General features: G+C 44.8%; 1 protein-coding gene across 1 annotated transcript in view; it reads left to right on the forward strand.

Annotated features, from left to right (window-relative positions):
* The first annotated feature begins 9,064 nt into the window (after positions 1–9,064).
* Positions 9,065–18,940, forward strand: part of LOC108080224 (transcriptional regulator ovo) — a 53,773-nt gene continuing 43,897 nt past the window's right edge. The window contains exon 1 of the mRNA XM_070287274.1: positions 9,065–9,083. The gene's annotated coding sequence lies outside the window, so the exon portion shown is untranslated. The remainder of the gene's footprint in view (positions 9,084–18,940) is intronic.

An 18,940-nucleotide genomic window follows, 5' to 3' on the forward strand; every position in this document is an offset into this window, starting at 1 on the left:
CCCACACCCAGTCCGGTCCCCAGAGCCCAGCTCGGTTCTGCTCCTCCAGCCTGCGAAAATGTCATTAAAATCTCTGGGGAGTTTTACGGTTTTGGCTGCTTTGCTTTGATTTCGGTGCGGGCTTCGCCTGGCTTTTGCTACTTTTTCTCAACGTTTTTCGCTTGCGAAATCAAATAAAAGATTTCTTTTTTATCGCTCGAGAGCCGTGTTTGCTGTGCGGCTGCTGCTGCGCGGCGCTCATGTCTGGTTTTTATTTTATGATTATTATATTTTTTTGAAAATTGCCGTCGCACAAAAGTTGCACTCACAAAAGACTTAGGCAACGAACCTGCGGCAATTTGGATCTCGCGCGGGGCGGGTAATAAATGATTTATTTTGGCTTGTGTTTGCCGGCGCTGTCAGTTGCAATTAGTTGCAGTTTAATTGAAACCCGGGCAATCGCCCAAAATGTTCCCATATCCGACATGTCCATTTGCTCCTCTCCAGCCGGCCAGCGAGCGATCCAATATCTTTCGGCCCGATCGGCCAAGGCTGCGGTGTCAGGCTGCATTAATGTGTCGGCCTGGTTTTCTGGTTCAAGTACGTTCCGTTTCCTTCGCTGGCATCGGGCAAATTCCGTTTCATGGCCATTTGCATGGAAATCGCCTCGGCGTCGTCGTCGTCTTCCGTTGTCAATAACGATTTCCATCATCATCGTGGCCGTCGTCAGCTGCATCATCCTGTCCTGTCCCCGGATTCGGTCTGGGCTCGGGATCGAGTGTCTGCGAAAGTGGAATGCGAATGCGAACCAGTTCTTGGCAGCACCGATCCGATCCTCCTGATCCGATCACTCCCCGCCGTAGCTCAGCAGTGGCGTGCAGTTTTCGCCAACTAATGAAATACATATATGCAAAAAATCAAACTAAAGACTTTGGCCCGTTATCAGCCGCCGCCAGTCTTTCTCGGAGATTCCCCCGTGCCGGTTCCCGAGTATCGAAAACCGAAAAGCGAACACCATACCTTTGTTATTGTGATCGACGGAACGGTTTTCGGGCCTTTGTCCCCAAGAAACTATGCATAATTTATGAGACACGGCCGGGGTTGCATCGCTTTATTATGCTAATGTCGCCGGTGGTAATTTGTTCATTCCGTTTCTGGCCAGCCGGGCTTAGTGTCATAATTAAGCGGCTAATTGATTTGTTGCAGGCGTTTGTCCAATGCTGCTATTATTATTTCATTTTATGAATTGATTGGTGATTAGTGATTAGCCAAGGCCCGCAAAGGTGCCAACAGCTTCATCAATCAATTAGCCACGCCAAGATATATTTCTCCGATTGCGTTGCCAAAAATAAAACGAATCGGGTTAAAACAAAAAACGCCCCAGCCAGACTAAACTGCGAATGCAATCGCAATCGCAATGAATTGGGCAATAGCTGGACACCCAAAAGAAACAGCAACGGAAATGCCATAAACCATATAAAAGAGAGCAATGATTAGAGACTGCAAGCTGCGACTGCGACTCACAGTCAGAGTCAGAGTTAGAGTCCGACTCCGAGACCTGACCACGTCGTCGTGTCTGGCCTGACTTGTCCACTTTATAGCAGCACAGAGAGAAATAGGTATTGAAATTAAGCAGAGCAGCATTTATATTCAAGTTAAAATCGCAAATCAATAAATATAAAATTTCAAGTCAGTGCAATTTGTTTTATATTTCATTCAATTCGATGTCAGGAACAATCATAAATAATTTATTTTAGAATTTAGGCCCCGCTGTGTCGCTCCGTGTATAAGTTGTAAGCTGGAGTGTGTGCCCCCGCGAGAGGTCGTCCACAGACACAGATCCGGCTTGCTTTTGGCCCAGACTCTGCGACTGGGCGATGCTTGTTACAAATATTTTAAAGCGCTTAATAATATGCAGTTTATTATTGTTATTGGCATCGTTGCGGCACATAAAACATGCAATTGGCATTATTAACGCCATCGGCTTGGGTCGTTTGACTTTTCGAGAGAGTCCAAGCTAAATCTTTTTTCTTTTTATTTTTTTTTTTTACTATATAGTTTTTTGTGGGGCGTGTGTGGGAATGTGGCTAGCGCGAGTGCAGCAAATGACGCTGATTGATTATATCCAATATGGTGGCGGTACTGCTAACCCAACCCAAGCTCTGTTCACACCTGGCCAGGGCATTAATAAACACCGAAATTAACCGAACTCTAATTAACAGAAACACATTTGAATATTCGAATATCGATACTGGCTGCAGTCGCGGGTCGCATTCGGCACGCAAAGCGACATTGATTGAATCAAAGGAAACGAGCTGTTGCTGGCTAATTAAAAGCAAAAGTGTTGCTAATAAATACCTTTATATAATGGCTTAATAAAGTGCGTGTTTCGGTCGGGATCTGCTCTAGCGGAACGCGAGTTGAATAATAAAGCTCACGTCTCCCAGCTCCATTCGCGATTATGAATGCGAATGGGATCCGAGATTGAGCCTGAAGTACATTAGTCTAATGAGCGGGCCGAAAAGATTTGCGTGACTTGCCGAAAGTGATTTTTTTTCGCCTGCATTTGCACTCGAACAGTTGGCTAATTTTTTGCAACTCCCCGACCATGTGGGCGTTAGGCGGTGTAAAGTAGACGGCATTTGCCTAAAACGAACTGCATATGTGCTTTAAATTATTTCGGCACGTCGAATTTGTATCTAATGTGCACTTTGTATACAAGCAAATGTTTTATTTACCCTCATTTACATTTTTCTCTGAAGTAACCAACCAAAAAAAAATATGAATTGAGTAATTAACAAAAGTATGCACCCACTTTACGTGTCTTACCATCCGTGTAATTTTTTGTAATTAAAATTTTTAGCACAATCAAAACATCCAATGAATTGGAATTGGAATCACAGCCTCGGCTAATCCAAGCCAATTTCAGTTTCAACACTGAGTTTCGGCTCTTTTCTGGGGGTTGGCCTCCTTGCGATTGCATCTCGTGGTGTGAGAGATGCAATATTTCTGCACTGCCAGCTGATGACTGATTTCGATTTCCGTATTGCCAAATTGCTGGCTTTCAACTATGCCGCCATCGCCATCGCCAGTGCCGCCGACGCGTCGCTAACTGCGTGCAAATGCGGCGGCAACGCGGCGTATGCGCATTTTTAATTGCCCCAACATGTTGCAGCGAAGATTGGCAGCCTTACTTTTATACCCCAATGTTGTTGCAGTTTCTGTTAGTTTTTTTTTTTTTTGAGGCAATCTACCTCTCTGTCAAATCGCTTGCGGCGCGGCAAATTAAAATTGACATTTGAACAGCTCCGGCTCGAGCTGCGCCGTTTGGCGCGTTAATTTTAAATGGCTCACCATTTTTGGGCTGCCAGGCGTTTGCTTTATGAATTATCAATATGGAGCCGCCGCCCCGCAGATGACACAAAATGTGAACTGCTGTTGGTCAGCCTTTTTGGCCATTTATAGGCTTTTCTGCGGCGTTTCGGCGGCTTTTCGCAACGCAGGAAATAGTTTCCACCGCCGCTCCATATAAGGTCTAAGTATTTGCCAAATCACACGCCACACAGTCCCCCAAAGACAATGCCAGTCGTCGTCCAGTTTGGAAGAGAGTTGAGTTTTGGGCTCGCGGTACCTTAGGGGTGGTGGGGAGTGGATGCCAAAGCTAGACTCTGGTCACGATTTTAACATTTTTGAGCATGCGCAGTGCGCACCCCAAAATTTTGCAGCGTTTGCCCATTAATTTTCATTGAAAACGTTTTCATATTTTGCCACAGTTTTCGCGTCGTTGCCCAGCCGCCGCCGTGGCACAATATTTTCATTGTAGTGTTTTGGCATATATTTATGTGCCGTAAAAAATGCGATCAAGATTGTGGCCGCGACCAGGAGACCAGGTCCAACCCATGGCTCCCTCGACTCAGTTTCTCAGTTTCTTGGTCTATCGGTTGTCCCTCTGCCCCTCTGTCTCTCGGTCCATTGGACTTGGATGAAGTACGACTACCACTGCCCACATGTAGGCAGTACAACGGCTCGGGGCTAGGGTTCAACTTTGCACTTCAATTTGGGGGCGCTGGTGCAAATTAATGGATTCATTCATTTTCGGCTGCGAAGTTCAATGTTTACGTTAACAACTTGGCACCTTTGCGCTGGGTAGGTGGGTAGGGTGCCTCGGGGACGGGGTGTTCCTCTTTTAATTGAATCTCTTGTTTAATTTATCAATTAGAGTGTGGCCTTTGTTAATTAAAGCCGCGCTTAAATGGTGCCCAAATTAGCGGCCAACTAACGTGGCTATTACGGGCATTGGGGCATTTGGGACGCAGTCAGTCAGTCAGCCAGTCAGGAAACAAAGAAACCACAAATTGACCGGGCTGTTATTGTCTGCTTTGGCTCTATTCTCCCATTTTCGGGGTGTGGACCAGGGCGAGTCCCTGGCTTTGCTAAAAAACAAATGCTAATTATATGGCTTCCGAGTACGTTTCCCTCCGTAGAGTCTCGGCCGTCCGGAGTCTCCGGACGAGGCTCTTATTGATTCTCGGCAAGGTTATGAGTCCGATTCCGCGTGTCCAAGTCCGTGTCTCTTTCTGTGTTCCTCCAGCGGCAGCCACGCCCCTTTAATTGCCACCTAGCATTTAAGTTAACTAACTGTTCATAAATAGTTATGGCATACACGGTCAGCTGGGGGCTGAGGAGCCCCGAGAGTCTGCGAGACTCAGAAACCCAGCTCGGCTGGGCTGCGCCCACAAAACCCAGCCAGAGCCGCCAATCTGCAGTCATTGCAGGCCAGCTTTGCGGACTTTTTTCTTCTTTTTTTTTCAGCGTTTTGCCATTGTTAGCGCAACAAATTTATTTTCCCACTCTCGGCTGGAGCTTTGTTTTTACTGACGCGGCTGCTGCTGCTGCGACTGCCATTGCCTAAACAAAAATTAGTTAATTTAGCGCATTTTGCTGGATTTTAGCACTGCTGTTGCCAATTTGATTTGCAGGCCAATTGCTGATTGCTTTATTAACCGTTAATTCGCTGTGCGAGCCATGTCCTTGGTACGAAAAATATGGCTTCCGCACTGTATGGTTCACTACGAAAATTGTAGAGTAAATATTGGGTTTGGCTCAAATTAATTTCAATATATTACCAATAAAAAAATTCACTAAAAAGAGGTCATATATTCCAAGCTTGTGTTTTCTTAGCTGTCAGATTTTTATTTATGGATTTAGGATTTGTCTTTGAGATATACAATAGAGAAGTTCATTACAAATTCAGACATTTTAATTATTTTATTAATATAAATAATATTATTAATATTTATATGTGCATTTGATTCAACATTTAGCATGAATGGGAATTTTATTTTATTTTTTTAACTTTAAACATAATAAAAACCAACACAGAAAACATTTTCAATTGATGTTAATGAGCAAAAACTTTAAAAACTTTGAAATTAGCTTCTCATTTTGTTTATGCCTTAAGTTCAACAAACTAAACTATACCTTGACCCTTTTTAAACCTATTTTACTCAGTCCTATTTCCTTGTTCCCTCACACTGATGACCCGTTCCGGTTCCCATTGTCAGCTCCATTTTCTCCCTAATTGAATTATGCGTTTGGTGCCTTGAGATTGGTCCAGCCCGGGGGTTCCCACCTCCATAAATTTCCCATATGCAAAGCGGAGAGCAAATAGAGCCCCTTGCTCTGGAGGCTGGAGGCTAGATCTCTGGCTCCCAGGCATAAATCACACGACTCACAGGAGACCCCACACACAATTTCCATTCATGCGTGGATTGTTCAACATTTGGAGGTGTCGTTTATGCAAATATTGTGAGCCACAAAAACGGAGCACGCCCAATATGTCGCAGTGGATGTCAGAGGGCGTTTATAGCGGGGCCTAATTGCCAGAGTTCGACTGGAATAGGTATTATTTGTGGAGCCATTATGGGCCAGCAAACGAACCGAGCTAAATGCAGTTCCCAGAATGACTGCGAGCCATTCATTTATTCGAGATTGTGTATGAGTGGCGCATTTGCATAAATTAAGCCACTTGAAGTCGATGCCGATGTGGATATCGATGCTATGTGTCAATCAGCGGCGCATGCAAATCAATCAGCCGATGGACAAGTTATTCGTCATACACCTGACAGTTGCCCACAATTTATGAGCCAGCAGCAGGCCACTTAACAAGATAAAAAACACAATAAGCCATGAGCAATAACCCACAACAATGGCCATATAAAATCGGGGGAAAAAATACATAAAAAAATACAACTAAAAAGTGCTTGAGCCTGGCTAACAGTGCTTTCGATGCATCGTAAAGAGATGCGTTAATCACATTTATTTATATCTATTTATGGCCTCTGATCACTGATCACGGACCAGCGATCACCGAGTGCCGGGCCCTCCGAAAAGAGCCGCACAAAAAGTGAATGGTTTTTATGCTGGGCCATACATCAGCGGGACCATAGTGCCATCCCATACAATTATGACTTTACACTTTGTGCCACCTTTTGGGAGGTTTACGATCGGGCGGTCTGCGTTTTATGGCCCATCGTTTAGGCCCGGCTAATGGCTGTTAGCTATGAAAAAGTGTTGACACTTAACCTGAGGTTAAGCCAAAATATCAATAAATGATCGTAAAACGTAAGCCCCCAAGAAGTTGCCAAAAAACGATCTGGGGCTGGGCATTTCCGCTTTTTTCTTTCCCTCAAAGGAATCTTAGAGCTTTAATGCTGTGCGAAGAGGGTCCACAAAAGGGACTTAGGCATTGTTAGGGGATTAGGCATTAGCTGAGACTTGTTCTCGGCTTGTCGGCCGGAGATCTGCATACGTTAACCATTTTATGTGGGTTTTTGGGGAGAAATCGTGAATGAAATTGGTCAAACAGAAGTCATGAATGAACCTCTGAATATTGGTTTCATCAGCATTTGATTGGCTTTGTTATCACTTTAACTATCTGAGACTCTAGAAAAGATTCATTCACTAAGACCAAACGATTTCTCTTAATTTTTGACTTCCAACATCGGAAGGTCTTGGTACACAAATTTCTTTAAACATTTTCATGGGGTTGCGTTTAAGGCTCACTGATTTTATAGTTCATAAATAATCCTAGTACTAACTTGCCACATATTAACACACAGATAAAGCACCTTGCCAACTCAAAAGCGCTCTTTTCAAAGACAGGGACCCACCCATTGGGAAACCCATAAGGAAAATGGCAAGGAACGAAAAAAAAAAACTCAACCATTTTGGCAATTTGGAGCATAGCAAGCTGCAAGAAATGTTGAAATACTTAACAAAATCCACAAGTAACGACAACAATAAAAAATAAACGAACGTTTTTATAGCTTTTCAATTGATTTTAAAGTTTTTGGCGTGCAGAGCAATAAATAAAACTGCGTACGGCGCATTATACAATAATAAATCTCCGCGACCAAGTCTTTTGGTGCCTGTGCCTGTGTGTGTCGCGGATAAGTGTGCGAGTGTGTGTTTTTATTCGCAGGTATTCACAAAAAGTGGGCGTGCTGCGTGTTTCGTTGTTGGCAGCGCACTTTGCGCATTAAAATGCCGCGCATGCGTGCCAAAGTGTTGCAACGTCAGACATCGTTTCCCCTTCAGCAGGATGCTGGATTGGCTTACCTGCCGATTCGGATTCAGATCGAGATCATGTTGAGCAATATACACCCTACCCCCGAGATCGAAGGCTTCTCCGCCGCGACAACCGATTGTAATTAATGCTACACTTTTATTCATAATAAATTCACTTTAAATGCATGTTTTCTCGCACATTAAAAGCGCATAAATTAAAAATCAACACCCAAATGCGTCAACAGGCGTCTCGCCAGCTGCGTGTGGCGGAGTTGCAAGGGGTTCGCGATGGCCTTAGGGAGATCAGGGGGACCAGACGGGGGCTTCAGACGGACGTGGCCGTGGCCATGGCTGCCTCATCACTCATACGCAATGAAGACATTTATATGGCAAAAGCCATTTAGCGCCACCACCGTTGTGTTGTCGCTGTGGCAGTGGCTTCTTTTTGGCGCCATAAGAGGCAGTAGGCCAAGACAGTAGTGGTACGAAGGGGGTTTCAAGTGCTTGAATTATAAACATAAATAAATTTAAAATGAAGCTTTGTCTTATTACCTTTTTTTCCTGTGTGTTGCAATCAAATGATCCACTATCCGTTGGTATGACACTCCCTCCTTGACACGCCTCTGGCTGATAGGAGGGGTCTACTCACGCACTTGCCAGCTAGCCAGCCAACAAAGTCATCCAGCCAGTACCATGCTGAAGCTTATCTGGGGGACTTGGCTTTTCTAGCGGCCGCAAAACACAGCAACAAGACAACGCACGCAATGGGCGTTGCAGGCACCTGCTGCTGCGGCAGCGATTGCTGTTGTCGCCGGATGAAATCAGAGCAAGGCAAGGCACACACACTAGCCCGAGGAGTGTATGCAGGTCTGTGGTACGCTTAGATTGGAGTTGAGTGTGTACACAGTGAAAAATGAAAGCAAAGCTTTCAATGGGGGAAAAAATAGGTAGTAAACAAATTTAGAAATTTTTCACAGAAATATTGCAAAATTAGCAACAAGGCATAGCAAATTATATACAATTTATATTATATATTTTTTGTTATATACTTGATATTTTTCGCCCAGTGTGTGGCTGCCTCTGAGTTCGATGACAGCGACTTGTGCGTTGGCTTGGCCGCGGAACATGTTAATTCGAGCGTTGCATAAAAAGAGAGAAAACGGAGCCATGTACATGCCGTATGGACCGTTGGCTGGAAGCTGCTCCTTATTTTATGTAATTGCCAACTAAACACTTTCGGACGCAATTGCATCCCATTGGCATTCCCCATCCACAAGCAGCACTCGGGATGTGGCTGGTCGTTTATGTCTAATTAAAAACGCTCTGCGTGCCGGGCGTGCCGAGCGCTACACTATGACAAAGTGGCGCTGTTTTTTGTTACTAGTGCGGGGTGTACTTATATGTTAAGTGTGCTGATTTGTATTAATTATAGCGCTTAATGTTGCTTCGCTTGAAACTATTTGCAGTGCTCTGGCTCGATCTGGCAGTGGCATTTCCTGCGCGCACATTCTTCCTGCTCCGCTTGGGGAGCCAAAGTAAGTCAATAAATCTATGCAAAACTTATTATAAATCATATGACAAACTGCGAGCGGGCATTTTAATTACCTGTTTTGCCGCATACATAGTCTGTATCGGTATGGGTGTGAGTGTAGTTGTGGCTGCTATCTTAATAAGCCGCCTTAATTTGGCTTAATTTGCGGGCGGCCACAGGGTCGTATGAGTAACGTTTAATTGCATGCCAAAAGCGGTCACAAAAGGCACTCCACTCCACTCGCAAGAATTTCAGCTGGAATTGCTCATTACGAACGGGCCATTCCTCGGAAATAGCTCTGTGGCAGCCACCGAAACAATAACAACAACGACATCGGTAGCAGTAATAACAATAACAATAATAATAATTAAAAACCGATTTTTTGCCTCATTTTTGTTTCGTTTGTTGGTTTGACTGGGCCATAAAACAACAAGAAACAAGAAACTGGGCTATAAACACACTGGCACATACACATATGTATGTACATAGGTGTAGGTGCTTAGTTTATAAATTTGCTTAGTCAAGCGGCAATAAACGGCGTCCGAAACACAACAAAAAATAATAATAATAAACTGGGCGCAGCAATTCGCCCCGCGGTATGCCAAGCAAGGCGAAACTGAAACAGAAAATTAAAAACATATAGATCCACCGCAGAGATTGCAACTAAATATTATTGCAATTAATAATTTGGCAATACAATTTAGCACCCAGTGCTGGAATTATAACAGCAGTGATTAACAATTAGGCATTGCCACTTGGGCAGATGCCAACAACAACACAAACACAAAAGAAAAACATTGAAAAATGTCTGTCCGAATTTTTATTCCGCCGCATTAGCAACTGCAACAGCCAGGCGGCAAGTGTTGCTGCCACTGGAGTTGGGCAACAATTAAGCAATTTTCATAATTACAAACAATGACCAATTTTTTGACACGCTTGCAAAGCGCGCAAAATTTTTTGATTTTAACCAGAGGCAGCAGCAGCAGCAGCAACCGCTGCAAGTGCAACAGCAACAGCGGCACTAAATGCTGATTTGTGTCTGGCAGCCGGTTGATGCATGTTTAATCCGTTTTCCGAAGGCGAAGCATAAGTGCAGAATAAAGCAGAACTGAACTGAAAATATATGTTTTTTTTTTTAAGAAATTCCATCCTTAGTCAAGCTTTAGGTGATTCTTATAAATTAAGAAACTAATTTAAAATAAATTGTATAAATTATTATTATTGTAAATCAGAATCTGAAATATTTGGTCAACTAACGAAGTGCTTAAACTCACATGCCAAGTGCAACACTAACAATCCCAGGGGCAGCTTCCAGCTGAAAGCAATCACGTGCCCGGCAAATGGTCAGCAGCGCACAATTGACCAGCGGCTGCCACCGACGTGTCGTCCATTAAAGCCAATGGTCGGGGGCAGCCGCTGACTTGGCTGGCGATTTATATAATCAGCGGCGACACAAAACGTGGCAACATACTCCAAATAATTCGCCGCTCTGGGCAATCTAAAACAATTTGCGTTTTGTGTATGTCAGTAAAAAGAAAACTAATGGTGGTCTCAGCACTTGGATTGGGCAACTGGTCAGTGGGTGCAGTGGTGGCTGTGGTTCCAGGGGAACGGGAGTCATCTGAGAGCCCCCACTGTCCCACCCGCAATTAATGCATAATAATTGCAAACGAAAACCCGAATCGAAACCGAAGCGTTTCAGGTTGCAACAAAGTGCGGCAAGTGTCTGGGCTGTAGGGTACTCGGCGGCCACACGATATTAAACAATAATTGTAACTGTAAAGTGAGCTTAACGTGAGTGCATCAAAGCATAATCTCTCTTGCAACAGAGACACCGATACAGAGACAGAGACGTGGCCGCAGATATACTTCTATATAGATATAGATATAGATACTGCGGCAGACGGATGGAAGCCAAAGCGCAGACGGCGAAACAGACAGAGAAATATTCATTGAAGAAAAAAGCGCAGAGTGCCAGACAAGAGTCAAGAAACTCGGGTAGTACGTAAAACATACCGCCTTATAATTAGAGCAGAAATTCTGACGTTTCTATTTCAATTTTCCAGCAAACGCCACGCAAAACTGCCACGCCAAGTGACGTTTTGATTGAGTGATTGGCAACAAGACGCGGCCAAAAAGGGGTCTCGCAGGGGGCTAAGGCCTGGTAGCCAACCAGGCAGCAAGTGTTTGCCCACTGCGGTTGCGAATATCTGCATACCAGGACCGGCTGACTTGGCTGGCTGAATACCTGAATGAAAATCGTTGTGAAAGAAGGTTTCGCGTTACCCCCGACAGCGATCCGTTGCAGGTTACTGTCGCACTCCAAATCCGGCACGTAATTCAAGCTCGGGAGAAATTTCTAATGCCCAACAGTGCCAACGATAGTGTCAGCCACCTGAACAATAAAACGCGGATCGTATATGTCCAAAATCAAGGAAATTTATTGTAAACAAAAGTTGCCTCTACATTTTTATTTGTTTTATTGAAAAACACAAAGAAAATAGATTTATAAAGTGATTTATATATTCAAAATCAAGAAAAAATCTGCTAGAAAAACTGTTAAGATATCTGAACTCTCTCAGCATATGGTATAAACTTTTAATTTTCACTATTAATACTTTACCAAGTGCTATTACAGGCTTTTCTTTTGAAGTGTACTTTGTAACAGCATTTATAATTATCACAAAACAATTTAACAAAAAATCAGAAAGAGCTAACAAAAACGATGTTGGCTGCGGACCACACCCACTTCTGTGCCATACGAGTTCCAAGTGGTAATTGCACCAATTTGAATACGTAATAAAATCGAATGAGAAGCAAATCGATTAGCGATCTAACGCGCCCATTGTGTGGTCGTATCGGATCTCTTGTTCCTCATGCGATCCGCGAGCTATGCGCTATCTGTATCTGGGGCCATAGCCGCAGCTTGTATATCTGTATCTGTGGCTGTGGCTGCGCACGAGCTAGACGCCGAGACGTTTGTCCGGTCGATCGACTTGCGGATACTGTCCGCTGCCACCGCTCAATGTGAAGGTCAGTAGGTGGCGGCCAGCAACTGCAAACAATCAATTAGACTGAATGCCTAAAACGGTAAAATCCATATCCATGTGTGCACTCTGTGCACCAGATAATGCTAATACTATGCCATAGGTACACACCGGTAATGCCATGCACATGGCAGTCGATCGGGAATATGGGTGTGCTTCCAGTCATGCATCAAGATCAAGGTGAGACAGTGCGGTGGAAAAATTCTCAGATATCAAATTTCTCACAAACTCTCAGGAAGTTGGGGACGCATATGCGTGTGCTAGGGAAAATATCCTTGAAACTAACGTAGTAAAGACAATTATATTTGATTTAACTGATTTTATTTGCGTAAACAAATACCTTCTTCTTGAGAGAGCTACCTGAATTTCGTTTATATAAAACCAAATAAAATAGATACCACAAACTTTTAAATTGCAACTGAGCTGGAGTTTCTTGGAAAACTTTTGACTTTTATTCGGCGGGTGAACAAGGTCAGCAATATAATTGCAAGTTGTAAAGCCTAATGTAGTCTATCAATAATTTTTTCGTAGAAAAATAACGCCGTAAAGCCCCAATTTCCCCCTGGGGCGATCGATGGCCATTCGAAAGCATTTCGATTGCTGGATTAGTGTCGCCTTAGCTAATGGCTTGTGGCATCAGCCGGGTATTCCGGCCAGATGCTAGTGCTCATTGTGGTCGGTAATTGCTTTCTTTAAGGCCAGATCAAGTCCCGCCCACGCCACTGCTCCAATTTGATTTGGTGGAGAGTGGAGAGCCAGCCCGGCTCTCTGTTTCTGTTTTGACAGTCTGCAGTTATTGTTTGATGCGCTGTCCGAGTGATGAGTTCATTAAGTGTGCCATAATTGAGCCTTTAATGCTCGGGCCCGGCTCATGAATGGGCGTGCGTTTTGACAGTCGGATTGACTGACTGCCCGAATGACTGACTGACTGGCTGGCTGGCTGACAGAGTGACAGGCCGTGGCCGTTGGCCCAGTGAAATTGATACAACGAAAGTAGGCAAGCGCTATTTAAGCCCACTGCTTTGATTTCGACCACTTCCTGCTTGGCGCAGCTTCTCTCTAAGTCTTGGACTTAAGTGTATTGTGTTTAACGGGCAGCTATTTAATTAAGGCAAGGGCTTGGTTACTTGGTTACCAGCTGGCCAGCCTGGCCTTGGTAGCTCCCAGAGATGGCCAGGGCGCTCCTCTGCGTATGGGCGAGTGAAATTACGGATATTTGATGCCATTTGCACAGATTCCGCCATCTGCAATTGCAAAATAGGAGGATTTCCCCCGCCCATCGCTCGATCGTATTGATTTCCCCGGCCGCGCGTGGCAAATCAAATCGCAATGAATCGAATCGAACGAAATTGAATCGCAGTAGAGCCCAGACCAAGACCAAGACAAGACCTGCTGAAATAGATCCGCTTTAATATCGGTAATTAGGACCACACCTATGCGATATTCAAAGTGATTTTTATTACAATCGCCGGCCAGAGTCAGCTCTGCAAACTTTGCTTAGATTCTGACTTATTTTTATTTTTATGTTTATGGCAGCTGCCTTTTGGCCGAAACTCGATTAGTTTCAATTTGCCGTTTGTGTGCCGGTCTGGTCCGCTTTATGGTCGCTGTTGGCCTTTGTGTGTATATATTTTATATCTGCATGCTGTTTAATGGAGCCTCTGAGCGCGGAGCCGGAGTTCCATGGTCGGGGCAGTTGCATATCACACGATAAGCTGACCTTAAACTTGCCGGCGCGCTTTGTTGTGGCGAATTTAAATAAACCGTGCAGCGGTCAACTTCTATGTGCAATTAGTTTTCTCAGTCTCAGTCCAGTCTCTCTCCCTTTTCCGCTTTTCCATTTCCGTGTCTCTGTGTGTGTGGAAAGTCTGAGTTTTTTCTTCATATTTCTGAGAGCTGGCGATCTCGGCAGCAGCAGGTGGTCTGCCGCCAAAAGCTAATTGTGTTTTTCTCACATTTGCAGTTAGGCACCGTTGGCTGCAAGGCCCAAATGCATCTGTGAGACACTCAGATACTCAGATACTGAGATACTGAGATACTCATATGTGCGCCTAAAACAAACACACAATAAATTGCCTGGGCACAGCGGGCGACCACTTGGTTGGCGGCTGGTGGCTATGTCTGCCGGTAGTGCCAGAGGTTTTTCCAGCTCCGGCGGTGCAGCGGTTCTACTTCCATTCCATTTTGCATGCTGTAAATTAAGGCAGGTTGCCCGAATGCGAATGCGATTCGCCGTAATAGAGGAAATCGTTAGGATTTAGCTATTAAGTACGTATAATTGCTTGTTAGCGAATCATATGCTCACTGGCCATCGCAGACAACTGGCGGCGTGAGAGGAAGAGAGGGAGAAGAACCAGATCTGAGGAGCAACATCATCATTTTCCTGTCATTCAAAGCAAAAATGTGAAGATAAAACCAATGAATTTAATATTTTAACTTTTTAGCAGGAATATCATTACTTTCATTTCAGAAATTACTTTTCCTAGTATACTCCCAATTTTCTTGATCAGTATACAGGTGCATAAAATATTTTCTTTATGCTAATTTCAAATGTATCCCATGGATCTTTGTGGCGGTTCTCGGGGCTGTCATCATGGCCATTGCGTTCGCCTCCCAGTGGAGCAGCTACCTGTGTTTTCTCTCGCTGTCATCGGATCTGCGGCCAGTTATCTCACATTTGTATCCGCTGGCCGGCTATCAAGGCTGCATCGGCTTATGACTACTACCAGATTTTCAAATCCGCCAACCGGTTGGCCAACTGGCCACTCTGGGAGCCAATGCGACGACAACTGGCACAGAGCTCACGCTTCATTAGACGTCACATTTGGAAAAGTTTGCGAAAAACGAAAACGAAAAGGAAAACGAGTCGTCATCTGACAAGAAGATCATGAGGAGAAGCTCGCAGATCTCTGATCTGTGATAGGGGTCCTCTGATTTTCCCAGAGATTTTCACCACGCCAGCTAATGAAGGCAAAGGCGCGGAAATTAATTTGCAAAACGAAAATATGCTTTAGGAAAATCCGCATAAATAACAACCTGTCGCTGGCTAATGGAAAAGCAGGGGGAGGTGTTGCCAAATGGCAAGTCGCTCATGCAGATAAACCGTTTTGGAGTTTTGTAGCTCAGTAGTTTTGGACCGGACCACATGTGGGCTGAGCGATGCGCTCGAAATGCCAGCAATTTATTCGCGGGGCGGGGGGAAAGGGGCCGCCAAGTGGGCTGCACAGAGGCATGTATATAAGCATATGCATATTCGCAAATAAGTGCACTGCCAGTCGCAGAGTCTGGTCTGCCCATTTGGTGTACGGTTGCGCCCCTGACACATCCAAGAATGTTCCAAGTTGCTTCCTCAGTCCCAGTCTCGGTCGCAGCCCCCTTCGGTCTCGAACCGATTATTTGCCCAGCAATCAAGCCAGCCAGCCACTAGCTGTGACTTTGAGCCTGGCTTCGAGGCCTGAGCCAACGGCGACTGCCGCCAAGCAGTCTGTTGACGGTTTTCAATACCATTTTGGTGCACAGGCGCTGTTGTCTCACTCGTATTAGTTTTAAATGCCACATTGGCATTGGGCAAACATTCGTCGCGGGGCCAAGTCGAAGCGGGGATACCCTGGGATCTAAGCAGAGCAAAATATAGAATGAACGTTGCAGGAATATTCTAAAATAAACAAAACGTATTATTTGGTTTTATTATTTTAGGTTCACCTTTCTCTAAATAAGTATTTAAGTAATCAGAAAACCTCTAAGGCCATAAACATATTTATTTAATTATCAAATAATAATTAAGAAATACGGAAATATTTTAAGTTTTAAAAGAAAACATCTGGATATCATTTGTGTTAAGAGTTTAAATGATATTTTTCTTGTTGTTGGTATGACTCCCAAACTTTTCCTCCGTGTAGGCAATAGATCTTTGGCCACAGTCAACATAAGCCGATAGAGCCACAAGATAGCCTCTGGCTAAATGGTGGTCACCAGCTGTGGACAGCTGTCCCCTGACTTTGGCTTCTTGGCTTCTCGGTTTCTTGGCCAGCTTGTCGCTTTGTTTGCCCGCTTGTTGTCCGCTGTTTGCCGTTTGTCTTTTGGGCCTAAACGGCGTTAATGCGTACGGCAAACACTCGCGGGGACCACCGGCAAACAGCCGCTGACCAGGAGCTGCTATTGGACTTGGAGTCGGAGTTGGAGTTGGAGTTGGATCGGGAGATAGAGTGGAGCCAGAGATGGTAGCTCCGAGTGTAGGCTACCGTTAGCCACCGGCCCGGGGGCTCTGCTAATTGGCCAGAAAGCAACAAATAAGCTGAAAAGAGAGTTAGTGGGCATGCAATGCGGCTTGCCAGAAATTCTCAAGTAATTATGAAAGTTTCACTTTTTGCCAGGGGTCTCTGTTGTTTTTTGTTGTCGATGGCATGCGCCATTCCAAAGACAGAAGGAAATTATGCAAAAGATACACAAAAAGCTAAACGCTAACGCGAAATTTTTCAGCTGCTTGCCATTTTCGGCCATGGCAAATTGTTTGTCCAGTTGTTGTTGTTGACTGAAACTGCTACTGCTAAGGCGATGGCTTCAAAAGTTGTAAATTAATAGGCGAAAATACGCGAAATCTCGGCAAACACATAAACAGGCACACGGGCACTTTGGCAATGGGTGAACGCCCATTGCGGGTCTTTCAATCAAATAGCCGAAAATGGCTCCCATAAATTGCGCCCATGCATTAAATGTGACTGTTTTTTTCCCCCCTGCTCCTGACAGCGGGGCTGCGGCACTTACCGAACAATAAACATTCATTTTACTATGCAGCTGATGGAGATTTGTTGCAACAACAAGCCGCTGTCAATTGCCAATTGAAATTTATGCAGCCAGCTCTACCGCTTGCCTCTCCTCCCTGGATCCCAGCATCCAATTCCGGCCAGAACATTTCCAACTGGGTGTGACGACAGCGGCGACACTTGAGTCGATTTTAATTATGTGAGCTAGGAGAAACAAATAATGTCGTCGGGGGGGTTGCCCAAAAATGGCACAGACAATACGGCCACTGGTAACATTTTTGGTTTGGATTTCTGTCTATCGTTTGTCAAATCGCCTTTGGAGTTTGCAGCTGGAGGCCTGAAAGTGCTGACAAACAGCTAAGACCCAGCTAGATCCTGAGTGACCTTCTTCAGAGATCACAAACAAGCACATATCCCATATGAGCTTGGTAGTAGGTACATCTCAGGATTGATCAATGATCGATATTTGTAAAAATTCTACAATTAAATATAAAGCCAAAAATGCCATTAAACCTTTACAAATTTCAATTATCTCCAAATTCCGCGGGCCTTCCGATCGTCAAGTGTGTGTCTGCCAGTCTGGAATCCATGTGGTGTTTATTTTGGATCGCACTTGTTTTGCATGCAGGCCTCGCCCATCAATCCGCAAAAAGTCCGCACCAAAAACCATCAGAGCCACCAGCTCCACCAGCCCACACGCCCCAAGGCGTCGAAATGGGCACGGCTGCCATTTTGGGTGGGTGTTGTGCTCTCAACACTTTCGCCAGCACCAGCACCAGCTCCCCAACTCCAAGACCCAAAACCCAAAGACCCAAAGCCGAAGCCAAACCAATACCGGAGTCGATGCCGATGTCAATTGGCTCTTTGGCAGGCTGCACCGCAGCGCAAATTGCATTGATTTGTGTGGGAATGCGGCGTTAATTTGATTTGATTAATCAAAGTGCATGCACAGATTTCACCCGCGATCAGCGGGAATGGGGATCCGACATGTGCCGCCGGGTCGTGGCTCCCAATGCTGGTGTGTTTTACGCTCGGGAGTGTGTGCGTTTGGTGGTGTTCCTTTTAGTTTTAGTTTATGTATATGGCCAATAATTCACTCGGGCGGCCTAACGGTTTATTAGCATAAATAAAAATAAAATTGATATGTTTGAACTATTTCCTGCAGCAATGCGCGCTACAATTTTCGTACATGACAACCAACAACCATCGGCCAAGAGCCGACAACGAACGAGCAACGAACAACGAGAACAACCTGCAGCCAGTGCACAGTGGTGTAAGGGTAGTACAAAATATCAAAGTAAATGATAAGATAAGTTAAGAGTTTTATTTCAAAATAACGTCCAGTTTTTGTAAGCCTCAAACCACTGTGCCTTTGGCCTGGTAACTGCCTCAGATTGAGCCCGAGCCAAAGACGTGGCCCAAACGAGCTGCGACTAAGTGGACGGACTGGGAATCGGGTTCGAACTGCAACTGCCACTTGCAGCGGACTGCTGACTGCGGAATTGGTAGCTGCTGCAACAAAATGTTGCGATGTCAGCCGACGAAGGCGGCGCATGCAAATGGGGTTAGGGTAGAGGCTCCGGCATAGGCTCAGGCTCAGACTTAGACTTAACCACCGCCGTATCTAATGGTTATATAAATTTGGCACTTCATGTAGTCCACGGGCTGCGACTGGCTTAGCTGTTAGCCATAGCCATAGCCATAGCTGTCGTTGTTTAAGCGCTTGTTTAGGCCACGAACATTGCCTTGATTTGAAACAATATCGAGCGGGGCGAAGACAAACGACAGGAAAAGGCTGGGTTCAGTTGTAGATCGAACCAAAGATTGCTAACCGGTGACTTGTACTAAGAATAAGTATATTATATAATTACTGTTGTTCCCTAAAATGATAACCAGTGAGCCTGATATATATGACATTTTGTGGAAGTCGATGCACTGCGTTTAGTACCAGCAAGTGGGCCTTGAGATAGAGTAAGAGTACAAGCAGATAGAATATTAATATTAATTCGATAGATTTAATACGAATAGTTTTAAACAAATTTTTTAAAAAG

The sequence above is a fragment of the Drosophila kikkawai genome, chromosome 3R, assembly GCF_030179895.1.
Source record: "Drosophila kikkawai strain 14028-0561.14 chromosome 3R, DkikHiC1v2, whole genome shotgun sequence".
Taxonomy (NCBI): domain Eukaryota; kingdom Metazoa; phylum Arthropoda; class Insecta; order Diptera; family Drosophilidae; genus Drosophila; species Drosophila kikkawai.